This window comes from Dipodomys spectabilis, unplaced genomic scaffold, assembly GCF_019054845.1.
Source record: "Dipodomys spectabilis isolate Male_0828 unplaced genomic scaffold, ASM1905484v1 ptg000590l, whole genome shotgun sequence".
Classification (NCBI taxonomy): Eukaryota; Metazoa; Chordata; class Mammalia; order Rodentia; family Heteromyidae; genus Dipodomys; species Dipodomys spectabilis.
In genome coordinates this window covers 4,796-23,760 of record NW_024871267.1, presented here as the reverse complement: position 1 = coordinate 23,760, position 18,965 = coordinate 4,796, and the positions used below count along the sequence as shown (strand labels likewise).

The following is an 18,965-nucleotide window of genomic DNA, read 5'->3' as shown; positions in this document are numbered from 1 at the left end:
TAAAGTTCACTTTACAACATAGTGTCTTGTGCATCTTATTGTTACAATGGGTATACCTGTATCCCTATTTAATCATTTTGTTATTTTTTTTCCTTCCCCTCACCAAATTAGAGGAGAGTATATACAAGATGTAGGCGCACCAACTTCAAATACAGTGAAAACAGGTGCTATAGCATGGGGGACGAACATACAAAGAAACAAAAAAAAAAACACACTGCACGTTACAAGTACATGAGAAACAATAGCAAGAAAAAAAAAACCACTTGTGTCCCTAACATGGGTTTCATTTCCCTTAACATAATCTTATCTGGTCATATACACATAACTTTTGGCCTTTTCTGCTTATCCTAGACATACATTAGTTACTGAAAATTAGAGAAACCATGAGACCTAAGTTTCTTTGGACTTGGCTTACTTCAATTAATAATTTTTTTTCCAAGTCTTTCCATTTCCTAAAAAATTGGGCGATGGAATGCTTCAGGAATTTGCCTGTCATCCTTGCCCAGTGGCCATGCTAATCTTCTCTGTATCATTCCAATGTTAGTGTATGTGATGCAGAATTGTGCACAGAACATTTTTATATATAAATTGTAATTGATTTTCTTTAACTAGACAATTCAACAAAAAGTAAGTTTGAAAGAATTTTCGTGAAATTTTAGAACCATGTACTTCTTACATAAGTACACATTTAAGAATAAAGTCAAGATTGACATGTCAAAAACAAAATAATTCCAGATATTTGTTGTTCAAGAGATGTGTAGGAGGAGGAATTCAATTATTCTATACAAGGGACCTGCCATAATGAACACTACAGCAAGTGTTAAGGTTTGTTAAAAGTTTTAATGTTTTCAATATATTTAATTTTGGGAATTTGCTTATATATGCCAAAAACTGGGACTGTTTGGCAGGTCATAATACTTTTCTATAAAGTATTTAAGATTTATGGTAGCAGATAAGTACTACTAAGTATGTACATTTCAGATTTTATAGAAAGTTTAGTAATGAGAAGTTGCAAAGTCTTTGTGTAAAGGAGCAGAATAAAGAGTTGACTATGTTAACTACACAGTTTCTGTTAAAACTGTAGGCCTTCCTTACTTCATATGTTAATGAGGAACAAATGATGATATAAGCCATATACAAATTATGAGATGAACTATAAATAGTTATCTTAGTGGGTGTCTTTAAACACTACTCATAGCCTATAAAATTCTTGTGGAACATCATAATCTTAGCCAGTGTTAAATGTAAAGAAATATGACAATAATAAAATCTAATTTGTAGTACACTTCAAATACTGAAAACACTGGTAATTGTTTTGTTTTTTATTTTATTATTCATTAATATTTCATAATTGGTTTTCTTTATTTTTAGCATTGTTTTCCTTGTTGTAATATAATACAACTTTTTGTAAGTTGTCATTAGGAAGTACTTTGAGAAGGTTACTGGGATGGCCACACCATTTTTTATAGGTGTATGTGAATTTATAAAGAGGAAACTTAGAACAAAATATGTATTTAAAAAATGATCAAGTGGAGTCTGATTCAAGAGTGTTAATGTATGTCCTCACCTAAAATATTAGCCCTAGGCTCAAGGAGAGTTATTACAGAGTTGAGGGCACAAAAGTGAGAGACTGTGTTTTGTTTTGTTTTTTATTTTTATTTTGTTGGTCATGGGGTTTGAACTCTGGGGCCTGGTGCTGTCCCTCAGCTCAAGGTTAGTGATACCACTTGAGCCACAGCACCACTTCCATCTTTTTCTGCTTATGTGATGCTGAGAAATCAAACCCAAGGCCTCATGCATGCAAGGCAGTCACTCTACCATTGAGCCACTTCCCAGTACCTGAGAGACTGGGTTTTATAAAATCATCTAAACAACATTTGCTTTCTGCTTTGGGTTATATAATGAAATATATGAGTATCTTTTTTATGTTTTTGTGCATTGTCATACTTCTAAATTTATACTAATTTCACCACTTTATCCTTGTCAAAGTCATGAAATATCTCTGAGAGTTTGCTTCTGTGAAGATTGTTTTTGCATTTATAATTTCTTCTGAGTCATTTTTTTAAACAAAATCACTTTATATTTCATGTTGATGGGTATTTACACAGAGACAGGAATATAGAGGATTTAGTTTACCAAATGAACATTAAAATTAGTGCTCAAAAATAAAAATCAGCCTTAACACATATTTTCATATCTTTCCCTACAATGTATGAGGGAGGCATTTTAGCTCCAATTTTCTTGGGATTCCTAGGTTTACAATTCTTAAATCACAGAGACATGCTGTAATGGGAGTAAGATTTTTTGGTACACTTTGCCCTTCAGTCTGTGTTTCTTGTTCCTCCCTTTTCTCAACTCCATTATTAGAGATTTTTCTCAGAGATGACTCCATCTCCAACTTTTCACTCTTCCTAGCTGGACAAATGAATTTGCAGATCAAGACTCTTAGACAGAAAGAATTTAAGAGCCTGAATCTAAGACACTTCTCTCATACACCATCCCTACAAAGACACAAGTACCAAAACAGGATACATAGTTTCATTTTTTTCTACCAAGGCCAATGCATGAGGTTGCTTGCTTCTGAGGGTGCCTGTTTGTGGCTCTTACTTATGTTGCAGATTAACTTTATACCTAGTTCCATTATCAGCTACCAAGGATGGCATGTTTAGGCCATCCAGGAGGTTGGCTCAACAGGGCGGCTGGATGTGTGTCCTATGAGGGGTTCCTAAGATCCCTCATGAATGGCACAGAAGATCTGTGTTGGAAAAACCGGGGGCAATAAAGGTATTCTACAAACACCATCTCAGCAAGGCAAAGTTTACTCCTGCAGAAGGCATGCTGCCGCATGTCGAAGTTGAATAAGCACACTAGATAGGCAGCCCACCACTGGTTCCCATGAATTTGAGCTTTGGTATCATCTTTTATGATGGCTCAAACTTTTGACTCCTTTCAAACTAGTCAAAAGCTTTAATAATCAACCAAATCTGAACACCTGGCCATATGAAAAATAAACAACTTTTACCCAGTTGTTGTTCTACTACTATTGCCATGCCTCTAGCCCCTAGCACTTCTCTAAAATAGCATTGGTAAGGTTTTGACTACCTTTACAAGGGCAATGCTTATATCAGTCAAGCACTTCAAGATTTAACTTCTACAATTCTCCCATCTGATTTTGTTTCTTTTCTTCCAAACAATAATCATTGACTTTCCTATTCAGCAGTATCCAATAAGATATTTTGATTTAAAAAAGGGTTTGATTAAGGCAGTTTTACAGTCAGTCACAGAAAAAAAACCTGTTATAGAAGAGATAAAGCACACATTACTATGAAAACAATTACTAAAGAGGTAAATATTGACACCATGACTCATTGTTGAAATGCTTGTTCTATCATCAAACTTGTAAAAGAATCTGCCACCACACACAGACACACAACCTTTTTTATAAGTGACTGGGAGCTGGTCTTGGGTTTGATCTCATGCTGTGGGCATTGTCCCAGAGCAGTTTTACTCAAGGCTACCACTTTAGCCACAACTCCAGTAGTATCTTTTTTTGCACCTTTATTGGAAATAAAAGTCTCATCTTTCCTGTCTGGGTTGGCTTCAAACACAAAATTCAGTCAACTGAGCATTTAGGATTATACTCAGGATCATTTCAGTTTTTAGGTAATTTGTTTCCAGTATTCAATCCTTGTAAGTTTTTCTGTATCATTGGCCTCTAACCACCACACAGATTACCTTTGAAGTATATTTATTCTTTTATTTTTATATATTTATTTTTAAAATACTGTACAGAGGGTTAGTTACATGAGCATAGTAAAGCATACATTTTCTATCAAGCATTGTTACCTCCTCCTTTATATGTCCCCTACCATCCCTAACCTCTTAGCTTCAAAACTACCCTATACACTCCCCCCGAACCCCGCCTAAATTGTAAAGTTTGTTTTTCAACAGTGTCTTGTGCATCTCATTGTTACAATGGGTCAACCTGTATTCCCATTTAAGTATTCTGTTTTTTCCCTTTCCTCCCCAAACTAGAGAAGTGTATATACAAGATGGAGGGCACCAACATCAAAAACATTGGAAACAGGGGTTATGCTGTTTTTTTGGGGGGACAGCATACAAAGAAACAAAAATCACATGGAACATTATAAATATGTTAGAAACAATAACAAGAAATGACAAAAAACACTTGTGCCCCTATGGTGGGGTTCATTTCACTTTTCACCATCTTATCTGTTCAAGTACTATATTTAGACCAAATTTTTCCCAATCAATCCTACCAGTGGCTCCTAGTTACTTTTACATGGTGGCATTTCCAGTAAACAAATCCAGCTGATAAATAAAAGCACCTATTGGAATAATTCGATTATGGAGATCATAGATGGTGGAGATCAACAGAATAAAACTAATTTAAGCTGCTGTTTCTGGTTTCTAGCTTGAAGCTCTTTAAGCTCCTAAGTAAATATGAAATTTGTAAATATGTAGTTTGTATTTGCAAATATGAAGTTTGAATGACCCACTAGCTAAGAAGTCTCTTCTTACTTAATTTAAGGTGTTTGAGAATGGTCAGGTATGGATTGGCCAATGGAACCAAAGCACAGATTCCACTCCAGTTGGCCAGTAACATCTCCAATAGTGGTCTCCTGGAATACCACCAGACATTTTCCCTGGCTATGATTTGTACTTACTGCTCATCTTCACTACATCCAGATAAGTTTCCCAGAAATGTTCAATTTTCCCCAGGTAGTTGACCTAGAAAGAATGGAGCTGATCAGTTTCAAGGGTTTTTGAAATAGACTCTTGCTTCTGAGAAGAGAAACAAGGTGTTCCAAGTTGTCTCGGATCACATTTTGCTGACCTATCATGAATTTCGTGCACATGGGGTCTGGGCTCTATGACAGCACAAATAGAACCTCTTGTGTGGCCTCCCTGCAACACAGTAATAGCAGTACTCCGTATGTGGACAGAATCACCCTAGTATTTCCTCACTTATTCAGTCTCAATTTGAATCTGGGTAAACTCAAAATTGGAAGACATACACAAAGTGTCTGCTCCAAGATTGAATTTGCAATCATATCATAAGATTAAGTAGAGGGTCCATTGAGGCCCTGGAACTAAGCATGATCACTTTAAGGGCACTAAGAGTGTTTGGATTTCCCCAAGTAGGATGCTTTCACAAGTCAAACATTAGACATTTATCTGGACATTATGAAACTGAATCATATTTTGACCAATTTTTTCATTAACACCCTCATTACTAGATGGCAATGCCCCTGCCCACTAAAAGGGAAACTTGCATTATTGTTAGATAGAAACGCCCAAAACTCCTTCCCTCTTGGTAGGAAACCCTTCCTCCCTCTTGGTAGAAAACGCTTTAGGTGTAGCTTGCCTTTGTTTTTTTTGTTTGTTTGTTTGTTTTGTTTTTTGGTCGGTCTTGGAACTGAACTCTTTGCATGGGTGTTGTCCCTCAGCTCTTCAGCTCAAGGCTAGTCCTCTACCACTTGAGCCACAACACCACTTCCAGTTTTCTGAGTGGTTTATTGGTGATAAGAGTATCACAGAATTACCTGCCTTGCCTAGCTTTGAATGACCATCCTCAGATCTTAGCCTTCAGAGTTGCTAGGATTACATGTGTGAGCCACCGGTGCCCATATTATTTTTTCTTTTTTCTTTTCTTTGTTCTTGGATTTGTCGGTTGTGAGGCCTGAAATTTGGGCCAGGACACTGTCCCTCAGCTCTTCAGCTTAAGGATAGCTCTCTACCACTTGAGCCACAGTGCTTTTTCTGCTTACATGGTGCTGAGGTTTTGAACCCAGGGGTTCATGCATGCAAGACAAGCACTCTACTGCTAAACCACCTTCCCAGCTCTTCATCTGAGTTTTTAGTTAACTCACTTGCCAATGTTCAAACCTTCTAAGGTCTTTGTGCAGGGGCTGGGAAGGTGGTTCAGTGGTAGAGTGCTTGCCTTGCATGCCTGAGGCCCTGGGTTCGATTCCTCAGCACCAAATAAGCAAAAAAGAAAAAAGCTGAAGAACTGAGGGACAGTGCCCAGGCCCAGAGTTTAGTCTCCATGACCGGACTCCCCCTTCTCCCCCACCAAATAAGGTCTTTGTGCAGCTTTGGTCTCCAATCACCACAGAAGCTCTTCCCTTGTCAGATAATGTTTCTAGAGCTAATTTTCCCATGCCATTCTACTAGACCATTTAGTTTATGGGTTACAATTTTTTTTTAGTATAATTAACAAACCTCTTTTTATTTTATTCTACTCTATATTTTATTTTTGCCAGTCCTGGGGCTCCCTGAGCTTCTTTTGCTCAAGGCTTACACTTTACCAGTTGAACCACAGTGCTATTTCCAGCCTTTTCTGTTTATGTGATTCTGAGGAATAAAACCCAGGGCTTCATGCATGCTGGACAAACAAAGCCATATTCCCAACCCCCAAAATATTTTATTTATACTAATCATAAGAATAAAATTTATTCATAAGGTGCTGTCTGGTTTCAGGCTTTGAACTTTTTGGAAACTTTGGAGGGGGGGGGATCCTGAAAACCACCTAAGTAATTAGGAAATACGAATGACCCTCTAGGGAAGGGGTCTCTCCTAACTAGTATAAAATGTTTGAGAATGGACAGGTGGATGAAATGCTATGGTGAAAGGGATGGTCAATTGAACCAAAGTACAGGTTCTACTCTAGTTTTCCAGGAAGGTCTACAACACTGGTCCTCCACAATACCATTAGACATCTCCCCTGGCTATATTTACTGATTACTGCTCATCTCTTCAAGGTTTGGATTTCAGTGCATCTTGATAAGTTTCCCAGATATGCCAATCATCCCTCCCGATACCTACAGAAGCAAGGGGTATAGTTGGCTTGGGAAAAGAGGGTTTTTGTCTTAGATCCATACTCTTGTGAACAGCAACAGTAGGGTCTTACAAGTTTCTCCAGGCCATGTTTGACTGATAGATCATGCACTCCATGCTCTTAGGGATCTGAGGTTCATCATAGTAGGAAGTGGACCACGTGTTTTTCTGGTTTCTGTGCCACAGAATCTTAATGGTGGTCAGAATATTTAACCCATTTCACTCAAGCATTATTTTCTTGGTCATAAGACTTGAGCTGAAGGGATCAGGGGCAGCACCCAGGCCCAGAGTTCAAGGCAAAAACCCTACTACTTGAGCCACAGCACCACTTCCAGTTGCTGGTAGTTAATTGGAGATAAGAGTGTCAAGGAATTTCCTGCCTGGGCTGGTTTTTAACTCTAATTCTCAGATCCTGAGTAGCTACGATTGCAGGTGCAAGCCACTGGCACCTGGCTTTTGACTTGAATTTTAAGTCTACCCAGAGAGTCTGCTTCTGAAACTAAGGTTCAATGCCATACATCCTTGGATCAGCTAGATGATCAATCCAGGCTTCAGAGTCAAAGTGGGCAGCTGAGCGAGTTTAGTGAGTAGGACTTTTTTGAGTTCCCCTTTCAGGATATAATATTTAAAACACACACATGCGAGCACATATTCATAACAAGTTTTTGTTTGGACAAGTGCACATTATGGAACTCCATAATGAAAATCATCCATTCTTTAATAGTGTTCTCAGACCTTTGTCAACATTCTCCCAATGGATTATCAGAAGCACGTCCTTAGATCATTTTCCTTGGGTTCCTTAGGCCTAGAATTCTTATTCCCCATTTTAGCAGATCTCTTGTGATTTCAGTTTTTGGTGCACTTAAACCTCCCTATTGTAAGTTTCTTGTGCACCCTTCTCATATTTGATGCTCCCGTTACTGGAGATTTCTCAACAATGGATTCCTCCAGCTCCCCCATTTTTATTCTTGGGCCAGAGAATGAAAACACATATTGAGACTCAAGTTCTCTTTGTGCCTAAGACACACTCAGCCCATAAAAATCCCCAACCAACCAGGTAGTATGCTCTAATCCAATTTTTCCTCTCATGGCTTATGCATGAGATTACTTTTTATTGAGGTGTTTCCTTGGGCCCTTTCCTGAAATTGCTGATAAACTTTCCATCCTTTATCACAACAGATGGTGTTTAACCCAATCTTGAGCTATCTCAACAAGTCAGGATGTGTCTCCTCCTGAGGGTCTCCCTACATCCCCCTTGCATAACATGGATCCTGGATTAGTCCCCACATTGTTGGGAATACTCCCCTACTGTAATCCAATATCCCAAGAAAGACCACCAAGTTGAAAGGAACTTAGCATGGCAAAATTTAATTCTGTTAAAGGGCATGTTATTGACAGGAAGCAACCACTCTGAGTAGGAAGTCTGCCCAGGTTATACCCCTAATGAGTTACTACTTCTGGTATTGATCACAAGTTGTGTTCACAATCTTGCTCTATTGGCTCTTTTGAAGCTCAGCTGATTATTTTGAAAGGGGTTAATAGTTTCAGAGCAATTCACTAGACCAGGACAACCAGGCCATAAATTGTTAGAAAATTCTTACTCAGCTTGTGCTTTATGAGTTAAACTATTCCTCAAGTCCTTAGAACTATTTTAGTAACAAGAAATACTTTAGTTATATAGCTTTTTGGAAGATAATTATGCTTAGTCAATGCTTTCCCTCAATCAATCATTTTCAGAGAAAATGATTATTCTAACTCCTACACAGTCTATTCCCAGAAAGAATTTATTATAAGCAGCTTCCTTTTTGGAATGGAAACTTATGAGCTTCCAGGTGAAAACACCTTATTTGCATATTGTCTTGATTCCCTTAGGCAAATTCGCCTCAGCAAGTGATTATGAAACCAACAGCTATGTGTGGCTGCTTCATTATAAAGAACCTGTCTTGTTCTTGTGCTCCTACTGCTAATAGAAAGAGGAAAGTCTGCTTTCTGGAAGCACATATCTATGGACTTAAGCACGCTTACTGAATGCTGAGCACAGAGCACAGATTGAGCTGCAGCATTTCAGAGCCATAGATGAATCAGTCAGATACCAGCTGCTGGACTGACCACAGGGCACAATTCTGATGCCACATTTCTGAGGCAAAGCAGTTCTAAGCTGCCAAGACACTATGGTAAGAAGAATCCTGAGGGGGAATTCTTGGTGGGAAGGAGAATGTGAAAGTTTGGATTTAGGTTTTAGAAAATGCAAGCCACTTTCTGAATTGCTTGAGGCAGTGAGCAGATCATCATATTTTCTAGCCCTCTAGATGCAGAGTATGAGAACACTTCCCACATCTCACACTCTATCCCTCCTGCCTAGCAGTCTTCAATTCCTTCTTACAGGAGTTAAGCAATTTTTAAGAAAGCAAAATTCAGCGAACTTGATCTAGCTTGTGAAGAAAACATAGCCTCTGGCTTTAGAATAGATCAATTTCTATCTCAGAATAAGAGGAAGAAAATAAACCACATTATAGAGAATTAACACTTTGTTGCATTAACTTTTCATTTATTAGATTCATACAAGAAAAAAGAAGAAATCTGAGAATTTCTGGAGCCTTTGCTAGCCTAATATCAGGTTCTTGTTGTTTTTTATTTGTTTGTTTGTTTTGTTTTTTTCCTAATACTTTAGAGATTCTAGTTAGAAGAATTGAGAAAATGCAAACATTAGCCTGGTTCAGATTAATCTGAAAACACAGCACCTAAGTTATCAAATTCTAAATCTAGTCTCAAAGCTGAAGGTCAAGGCTTCCCTCCCCGCAACATCTTCAGAATAGCAGTATTGTCTGTATATCAGGTTTGTTTTCTTTAAAGAATTAGAGAGCAGAGCAGTTTTTAAAGCAGTTTTTCTTCAAAGCGAAAAGAGAGCAGTGCAACAGTCTCTTCCTCAAAACAAAAACAGAGCAGTGAAACACACTCCCTAGCGAAAAGAGAGACATAGTGTCTCATAATTGGTTTCCTAGTCTCAGAGCATGAGTATGGAATTTTTCCTTATTGGATGCCCCTTCTCAGAGCACAAGCACAGAAAACACTTTTGATTGGATGGGAAGTAGAGAGACACTCCCCAGACCATAGTCAGAAAAAGCCATGTGTTAGCACCTAAAGCTTCATGGGAAAAGGGTGTGTATTTTTTGCTGCATCATTCATCCCCACCATGTCGGAACCAGTTCCAACCATTACTTTTTATCCATAACTACCCAGATGAAGTGGTTTAACTCCCTTTGTGTGGCACATAACCACTTGTTACTCACTGGGCACTGTACATTGTGATGTCCCATCAACACTATGTTGACAGAGAAATTGGATGTCTAAATTGCTGTTTTGAAGAAGCAAAGCCCTCTGACTTAAACTTGCACACTTAACTTAAAATTTATTGTCTTTATTCAACTATATTAGCATTACCTACTTAAATAAGTGGATTTTTCATTTTGATATATCCACATAGGCATACAATGTACCATGATTATGCTTAACCCCTTCATAATTCTCTCCCAGATTTTATTAATCATTTTAAGCATACAACATAGTAGTAATAAGTACATTTACAATATTGTACAATCTCAATGTCCACATTCTTTACATCCTCCAAGATTCAAATTCTTTATTTATTAAAACAATTTTCCACTCTCCTCTGCTTCAAGTTATACATCAAGTAAGTTTTGCTTCCTGTCTCTATCAATTAGACTGTTCTATGTAAATACTCATAAGTTGAATCATGTAATATTTGATCTTTTTTTGACTGGCTTATTTCACTTAGCAGTATTCCAAAGGTTCAATCATAATATAGGATATGTCACAACATAATTCTTTTTTTTTGGGGGGGGGGGTCCGGTCGTGGGGCCTGAACTCTGGGCCTGGGCACTGTCCCTCAGCTTTTCAGCTCAAGGCTAGCACTCTACCACTTGAGCCACAGCGCCACTTCTGGCTTTTTTCTTTTTGCTTATGTGGTGCTGAGGAATCGAACCCAGAACCTCATGCATGCAAGGCAAGCGCTGTACCACTGAGCCACCTTCCCAGCCCCATAATTCTTTTTGAAGTTGAAATAATATACCACTGTATGTATAAACCACATTTGCTTTAGCTATTCATTTGTTGATGGCCACTGGATTGCCTCCATATTTGAGTATTATACAAAATGAATATGAGTGTGCAAGATCTCTTCCAGACCTTGCTTTTAGTTGTTTAGAGTATATTCCCAGAAATGGAGTCACTGGATCACAAGAAAACTCTCTTTGCTTTCTTTTTTTTTTTTTTAATTTTTTTGTCATGGGGCTTGAACTCAGGGACAAGTCACTGTCCCTGAACTTTTCCTCAAGACTAGAGTTCTACAACTTTAAACCACAGATCCACTTCCAGTTTTCTGCCCAGGCTGGCTATGAACTGTGATCCTTGCATTTCAGCCTCCTGTCCTGAGTGCTTAGGATTACAGGTATGAATAATCCTGTTTATAATTGTTTGAAAAGATGCCATTCTATTTCCCATAGAACGGTTCCAATTTTACCACACTTTTGTCAATATTGTTACTTTATTTTTTTGTATTATCCTACCTAATTCATATGAAGTGGTAATTTTTTTCATTATTTTGACTTACACTTTCGTGGTGATTAGTGATGTTCAACACCTTCTTCATTGGCGTGTTAACACTTTGTCTTCTCTGGAGAAACATCTGATTTATTTGCACATTGTAAAATCAGGTTGTGTGTCATTGCAATGATGTTTTTTATATATTCTTGATATGAACCACTTATCAAATATATACTTGCAATAACTTTATCCCATGCTTTTTTGGACACTATTGATTGCAATCTTTGGTGCATCCTGATTTATGTTTTCCTACAATGAATGACCCTTCATTGATGTCAGTTTCTAGTATATCTTCTGTTCCTGTAACTACGAACCATCATATTGATTTGTACTCCTGCTATGGTAACAGTGAAGTAAAGCTATATAATTATGCTCTGGTCACCTATCTCCTGCCACTTTTGGAACTCTCTCCCTTAGCTTTTCGTAAAGGTCGTGGGGCATATCCACAACTTATTTGGTCCTTAAAAACCTGTAGAAAGTTACAAACCTTAAATTTAGTTAGTTTTCAGGGAAATACATGACTTCCAATTTCTTTTTTTTTCCTTTTTGTACATTTTTGATTGTAAGAATACTGTACAAAGGGGTTACAGTTACATGACAAGGTAATGAGTACATTTCCTATCAAGCAATTTTGCCTCCTCTGGGCAAATAAGATGAAAATTGAGAGCTTCGTAATATAGAAGCACACCAAAACTCTAGGTATATATTTTTCTTCATACGAGTATTTAGAATTGTGTGAATCTATAGATTTAACCTACTTGCAAGTTAATAATGAACTTGTCCCACTTTAATGGATGCTAGACGATTTATGATGCTTTTGGGTCAGAGACAAAAAGGACTTAATTTTTACAGTAGTAGTGAAAGCCAGTGAGATATGTGTGTATGTGTATATTTATATATTTCAAGTGTATCTCCCATCCCTCAGTGCCACTGAGTCAAATAAAGATAGCCATGTGAAGCCTATACAAACAATGGTTTCTGAGTTTGAGCAACTGCGATCTTTATAATGAGCAATAGGCATGCCTGAACTTTACTCTGGAGGATGACAATAGCTTAGAAAAATATTTCAAATATACTATGGAATATAGAGCAGCTAGTATTCACTTGAAGATATGCAAACACTTGTGACTGCCATGGAATTTTTCTTTTTCTTTTGTTTCTTGAATGTTCCTAGCTACAAAGACCAACACATATTTCTCCTAATAAACGCATACATCCCCTTGAAAATGAGGCATGACAATTTGTTGAGAATACTTATTATTTTTCTAACCCTAAGCCCTCAATCCTATTTAGAGTACAATTCAACAAAAGAAATAGATGGAATTCAAATTTAACACATCTAGAAGCTTTTTTCTTAGAGCCATTTCTTAATGTAGGTGTGGAAGAAATTAAGGAAAAAAATACCTTCACAAATATATATTATGAAGATATTCTATGTATCTTAACAGTAGTAAAGGATTACATTTCTGTTTTTTAGTGTGTGAATATTTACAGAGTATGTACAAAGTGCAAACATTTATGCCAGGGCCTATCATAGAATAGAATGTAGCAATTTTTCTCTATATTGTTTGTATATTTATAGAATTTACCTGTCTGACTTCTCTCCCATTTTGATAAACAGAGCACCTGTTTGATTGAAATACAATCATTATTTTTCTACCTTCAGGATTCCACACACTTTGTTGTCTACTAAATATAGAAAAGATTCATGCATAACCCTCATCTTCAAGGAGCAATTCTCAGTATCCCAAGTAGCTTGTGTTTATCTCCCACCCCTTTCCTCCCAGCTGTCAATCTAGCTGAGTGATGGCTGAATTCTATAAGACAAGAAAGTTCAGATAATTCACAGGCATTCAGTTAGTATCTAATGGAAACTTCTTCACTTGGATTATATTTTATCATCATCTTTGTGAGAACTTCAGCTTCCTTATTTGGAAACTGAGCTGTTCAGTTAACAGTGAGTAGATGAATCTTATTATTTAAAATTTCATTTAACTGAAATTGGAAGAATTAATTTTTCAGACATTCTACATTTGAGATTCATTAGCCACATATAGCCAGTGGCTAGTCTGTTAGACAATGCATATATAGAATATTTCCATTAACACAGATGTTTCTGTTAGAACTGTTTTAGAGCATGTTTTAGCTTGTTAAGGCATGGTCCATGTTCACAAACTATATATGCTCCATAGGTGGTACTCAGACAGAAGATCCAACAAGAAAGGCTAGACACCCATGAAGTTAAGATATAGGTATAAATTGTTCTACATAGGCACACTTATTTGTGAGGAGGAAGGGGATCAAATAGTCAACATCCGCAGAATCAACACTCTCAACTCCAGGAAAGAATAAGTGAAAATTAACAGTTCTTTCCAGCTTTGCTTCTGTGATTGAAATTGACTGTGGTATTCTCAATGGTGATTTTGTTGGAAAATATAAATGTGTAAATATCACATTAGCTCAGTGAAGAATTAGGGTTTTTGCTTTGTAAATGTAATTTGGTATTTATATGTGACATTTCAATTTCTCCTGGTATCAATACACTACAAATATCTTTATATGGTTACCGAGTTGTTTCTTTCATTAATTTTGTTGTTCTTACAGCAGGCATTTTAGAAATTAGTGGAAAAGTTAAGACTTTCTTGTGTTTTGCAATTCCATCATTTCTCAGTAATAAAAAATGAGAATCCAAGAACTATATGAAGAAATTGTATCTCCAATCACCCGTTCACGTTCATTAATTACTGGAGCAAAGGGAACTGGCTTCCCAGAATCTCACCTTCAGAATTCAAGAATGAGGTGGGAATAAGACAAGGAAAGAGAGAGACATAGTAATTTGCACTGAAGTTACTGTGCTGTCACAAGGAACAATCGTTTTGAATCCTACAGTTAGCTTTTATTGTGGTTTTTATTAGTATGACAAAGATGACTGACTTTCCCAGATTTAGTTTGAAGTGTGTGGGACACATTCCCTTTTCTATGGAATCTTCCTTAAAATTGTGTATTATTCACTTTGGATCTCAGTGCCTTTTCTACAAATGGAGACGTTGGTTCATCATTTGTCTTTAAATGATTAAATTATGTGGATTTGGGAGGTTGTGTGATTTGCTGTAGAAGGAAGGTGTTATGGGTAGGACCCTTTGGTCCATGTTGACATTTCTTTGTAGAATTCTTATTAGGGTCCTTACTCATGGACTCATGGGTAAGTAATTCTTCCCATATTCCAGTATACTCCAGTAGAGTGGAGCAATGCATTAGAAATTTAAAACATGCCTATAACTCTTTTAAAATATACTTTTAAATATAACGATATAAATAAAAGCTTTTGTTTTTATTTTTTATTTTAATATTATTGTCAAGATGATGTACAGAGGGATTACAGTTACATAATTAAGGTAGTGATAACATTTCTTATCTAACTTGTGACCCTATCCTTCATTTTTCTTCCTCTTTCCTTCACTCTCTCAATCCCTCCCACGTTGTACAGATCATTTCCAACGTATTGTTACATTTGATTTCCTTTAATTAAATGTTTGTGATGTTCCCGTCCTGGAGCTCCACAATGTAAACTCTGAAACACCACGGTTAGACCTCTCTGCCATGCATATATGCATATGCATATTTTCCTACAATTTGTTGTCATATATTTGTTTGATTATTCATTTGTTTATTGCCCAAACTGGAGCTTGAATCCAGGGCCTACGCATTGTTCTCTGTTTTTTACTTTCCTCAGCGCTAGCCACAGGCCCATTTCTGTCATTTTGGTGGTAAAATGGATTTTCCTCTGGGGGCTGGTTTTGAACCATGATACTCAAATCTCACCCTTGTGAGCAGGTTAGATTACAGGTGTGAGCCTACTTTATAAGTTGACTTTTCATCTCATTATATCATTCATATATTTCCTATCCTTAGAAATTTCATACTGTTCTAAGAACATCACTTATAATGATTACATGGAAGTCCAGTGCTTATAAATTCCAGAATTAATTAAACTGTCCCTATCACTGAAAATCTTTGTTGTCTCCAAAATATTAAATGCATCATTAAAGTTCTTTTGGATTTTTCATTCTAGTATTTATTTTTTATAAATAGATAGGTATCTGCTAGCTATTAGAAAGAACCAAATACGAAATTTCTTGTTACATAATGAGCCATCTTAACTTGGCTCATCTAAAAGAGTACGTTACTCCTCCCCATAAAGTTATTCTTTTCCCAGCATGCAGTTCTAGTTTTGTAACTTTTACACACCTTACCCACTATAATGATTTTGTCGAAAATCCTTCTTGCTATCATCCAGTTTTGTAAAAACATTTTCCATGGTATTTCATTAATAGGAAGGCATATTAGCTAATACCAACTCAATGTCATCATTTCCACAGGTATTAGCATTTTAGCCTGGATCAGAACTTGATTCTAACAATATTTTATTTTAATGGAAGAATCAGAGTATCAATCAGAAGGCTGAGGGTTCCCTTATGAACAAATTTTATCATTCATTGCTTATTTTTGTTTTGGAATTTGAAGGTTAAAGATTACCAGCTCCCATATCCTCTGTTGTCACTGTATTTGATTCCAGTTCTCTACATCATGTATATTAATTTTTCTAATTTGGGGAGGGGAAGGGAAACAACAAAATGCTGAAACAAGGATACAGGTTGACCAATTGTAACAATAAGAAGTACAATACACTATGTTGAAAACGAACTTCACAACTTCAGGGTAGGGGGAAGGAGGAGTTGGGGAAGTAAGGAGGGAAGGGAATATAGGGGGAAAACAAAGGAGGGGGTAACAACGCTCGACAGGAAATGTACTCATCACCGTACTGTAACTGTAACCCTGTAACTTTCTATACAGTTTCTTTACAATAAAAAAATACTTTAAAAAAGATTACCAGCTCATACTTCCACGGTTAACTTGCTATGCACCTTAAATGCTTCATATGGCTCAAAATGGGAAACCAAAAAGAAAGCAACTTTCAATATATATATTTTTATTTTTGTAACAAAGAGATGCCAAATCCAGTGCCAAGTGCACAAGAACCCAGAGTAGAGTCATTAACATCTAGAATTCTGAGATGTTTTCTTTGGATGGAAATCTCTTAATTATATTATGCACAATATGCAGAAATGTCCTGAAAAATATTCATGGAAAAAAACAGTTCTACAAGATCAGGAAAATTTGCACCAAGTCAAAAAGAGGAAAATAAGTCAAGAAAAATTCTATTCCTGTTTATATAAAAACTAGGATTGGACATGGGTCTACCAGTAGACTGAAGAAGAGAAACAATTATTTAAGTGAGTTGTTATTATAAATGTAATAATTTAATGATATACATGGTAAAATAGAACCTGATGATGAGCCATAAACTCTGCCTGGGGAGTTCAAGAAAATCCTTATTGCTACGTATCGTGATACATAGGAAGGGAGAAAACAAATATTCTGTAAAATGAAGATAATCATATGAAGTTCAGTACTCTCCAAATATTATGATCAAGAAACGTAAAGTAGGGCTGGGAAGGTTGCTCAGTGGTAAAGTGCTTGCCTTGCATGCCTGAGGCCCTGGGTTCGATTCCTCAGCACCACATAAGCAATAAGAAAAAAGCCGGAAGTGGCGCTGTGGCTCAAGTGGTAGAGCGCTAGCCTTGAGCTGAAGAGCTGAGGGATAGCGCCCAGGCCTAGAGTTCAGGCCCCACTACCGGACCAAAAAAAAAAACAAAAAAAAGAAACGTAACGTATTAGGAACAAGCTAGCAGTGAATTAGAGAGTGAAGTTGGAAGGATTGAAATGACCATATTGCTTGGTATTATGGCACTTCCTTAATATGCACAGGGCCCTGGGTTCAATCCCCAGCGCTAAAAAGGAAGGAAGGAAAGAAACCATGAAAGAATTGCAAGGTGGGTCTGGCACCATCATAGAAGTTTTAGTCTCTAGCCCTGGATTTCATACTGTTAATTACACATTATTACTGCATGGGAGATTTTAAAAGTACAGTTGCCCAAGTCTCAGCAATTTTTATATGTGTGGGTACAGATGTATCAACTACAGCTGATAAGTCTTGGGGGCACCAGTAAAGCAACCAGGATAGACATATCATGGTAGCACATATGAGTCTAGACCTTGAATAAAGGTCTGTGAGCCTTTATTTCTGCAGAAAAATAAATGCACATGGTATGTTAGCCTAAGTATGGATATAGATTACTCTGAGTTTAAATGTACCAACATACCAGCTTTGCAACCTTTGGTAAATTACCTACCTCTTTTTAAGCCTCTGTTTCCTATTTTGGACATGGGAGCCAATGAGATTACAGTGCAAGAGTGTTCATAAAGTGTTTTCTGGCTATGTATTTTTAAATTTATTATAACTACCATTAGTATACTTGATTACATAGTGTGAATGTGCACCAGGTGCTGAGGAGCAAGGCCAAAGACTATGAAGTGTCCTGTCTTAGGTCTCTCAGGTACTTGATGTCATTCCTTACACTCCAAAATTTATGAAGTCAGAGTTGGACAATGGGCAGTTTTTAAAACTTCTCTCTATGGAGCCTTAGCATTTTTCAGTATCAAAAGGTCTCTGGAAAGATGGAAAAATAAAATAGAGAAACCAAGGCTGGAAGGTAGCTCAGTGGTAGAGTGCTTGCCATGTATGCATGAGGCCCTTGGTTCGATTCCTTGGTTCCATTACTCAGCAGAAAAAGCCAGAAGTGGAGCTGAAGCTCAAGTGGTAGAGTACTAGTCTACAGTTGTAAAGCTGAGGGACAGTGCACAGGCGCAGAGTTCAGGCCCCACAATCAACAAAAAACAAAACAAAACAAAACAAAATCACAGTCCATTTCAGATGGCTTACTGTTAGCCCTTTAGATCTATGATGATAAGTTACCCGTTACTGGATTGGTTTTAAACAACAAATTTATTTCTACATTCTGGAGCGTGGAGATACAAGATTGCAATGCCAGCATAGTCAGGATTTTTTTTTCTGTGTAATGCACTGTATTAACTATCAGAAGTAAAATCTATTTGGTTTTATTTAAATCCCATTCATGAAGGCTTGCCTCCATGACTTAATTACCGTCCACATATAAACAAAGGCCCATTTCTGCCTCAAACTGTGATCGTCCTACTTTTGCCTCTCTTATCAACATGTAGCACCAGTTTGTTTTAGATATTGAGGTACCAGTATTCTAATTTTACCATACCAACAGCAAACCTTCTATAACTTCCAGTGTCTAGTTCTTAAGTAGTTAGAATTATAAGCATGTACCACTATATCAAGATGAGTTTTTCTAAAAAGGAATCTTCAGTAGCTCTGCTAACAAAGAGATATTCAATAACTTCTCTTTAATCTCCAATTCTAGGCCTCTGGAACTTCTTTCTCATTTATCTCCTCACTGAAGCTGGAAAGTTTGTGATAACTTCAGTTTGTTAATGCTTTCAAAATATTCCTTTTTAGACTACATTCTTCATGCTTCATGTCCCATAGCATA

The 18,965-nt window shown here is 37.0% G+C and overlaps 1 pseudogene; it reads right to left on the bottom strand.

Moving 5' to 3' along the window:
• Window positions 1-455: 455 nt before the first annotated feature.
• On the bottom strand, window positions 456-568 carry LOC122100638 (annotated as a pseudogene).
• Between the last annotated feature and the right edge of the window lie 18,397 nt (window positions 569-18,965).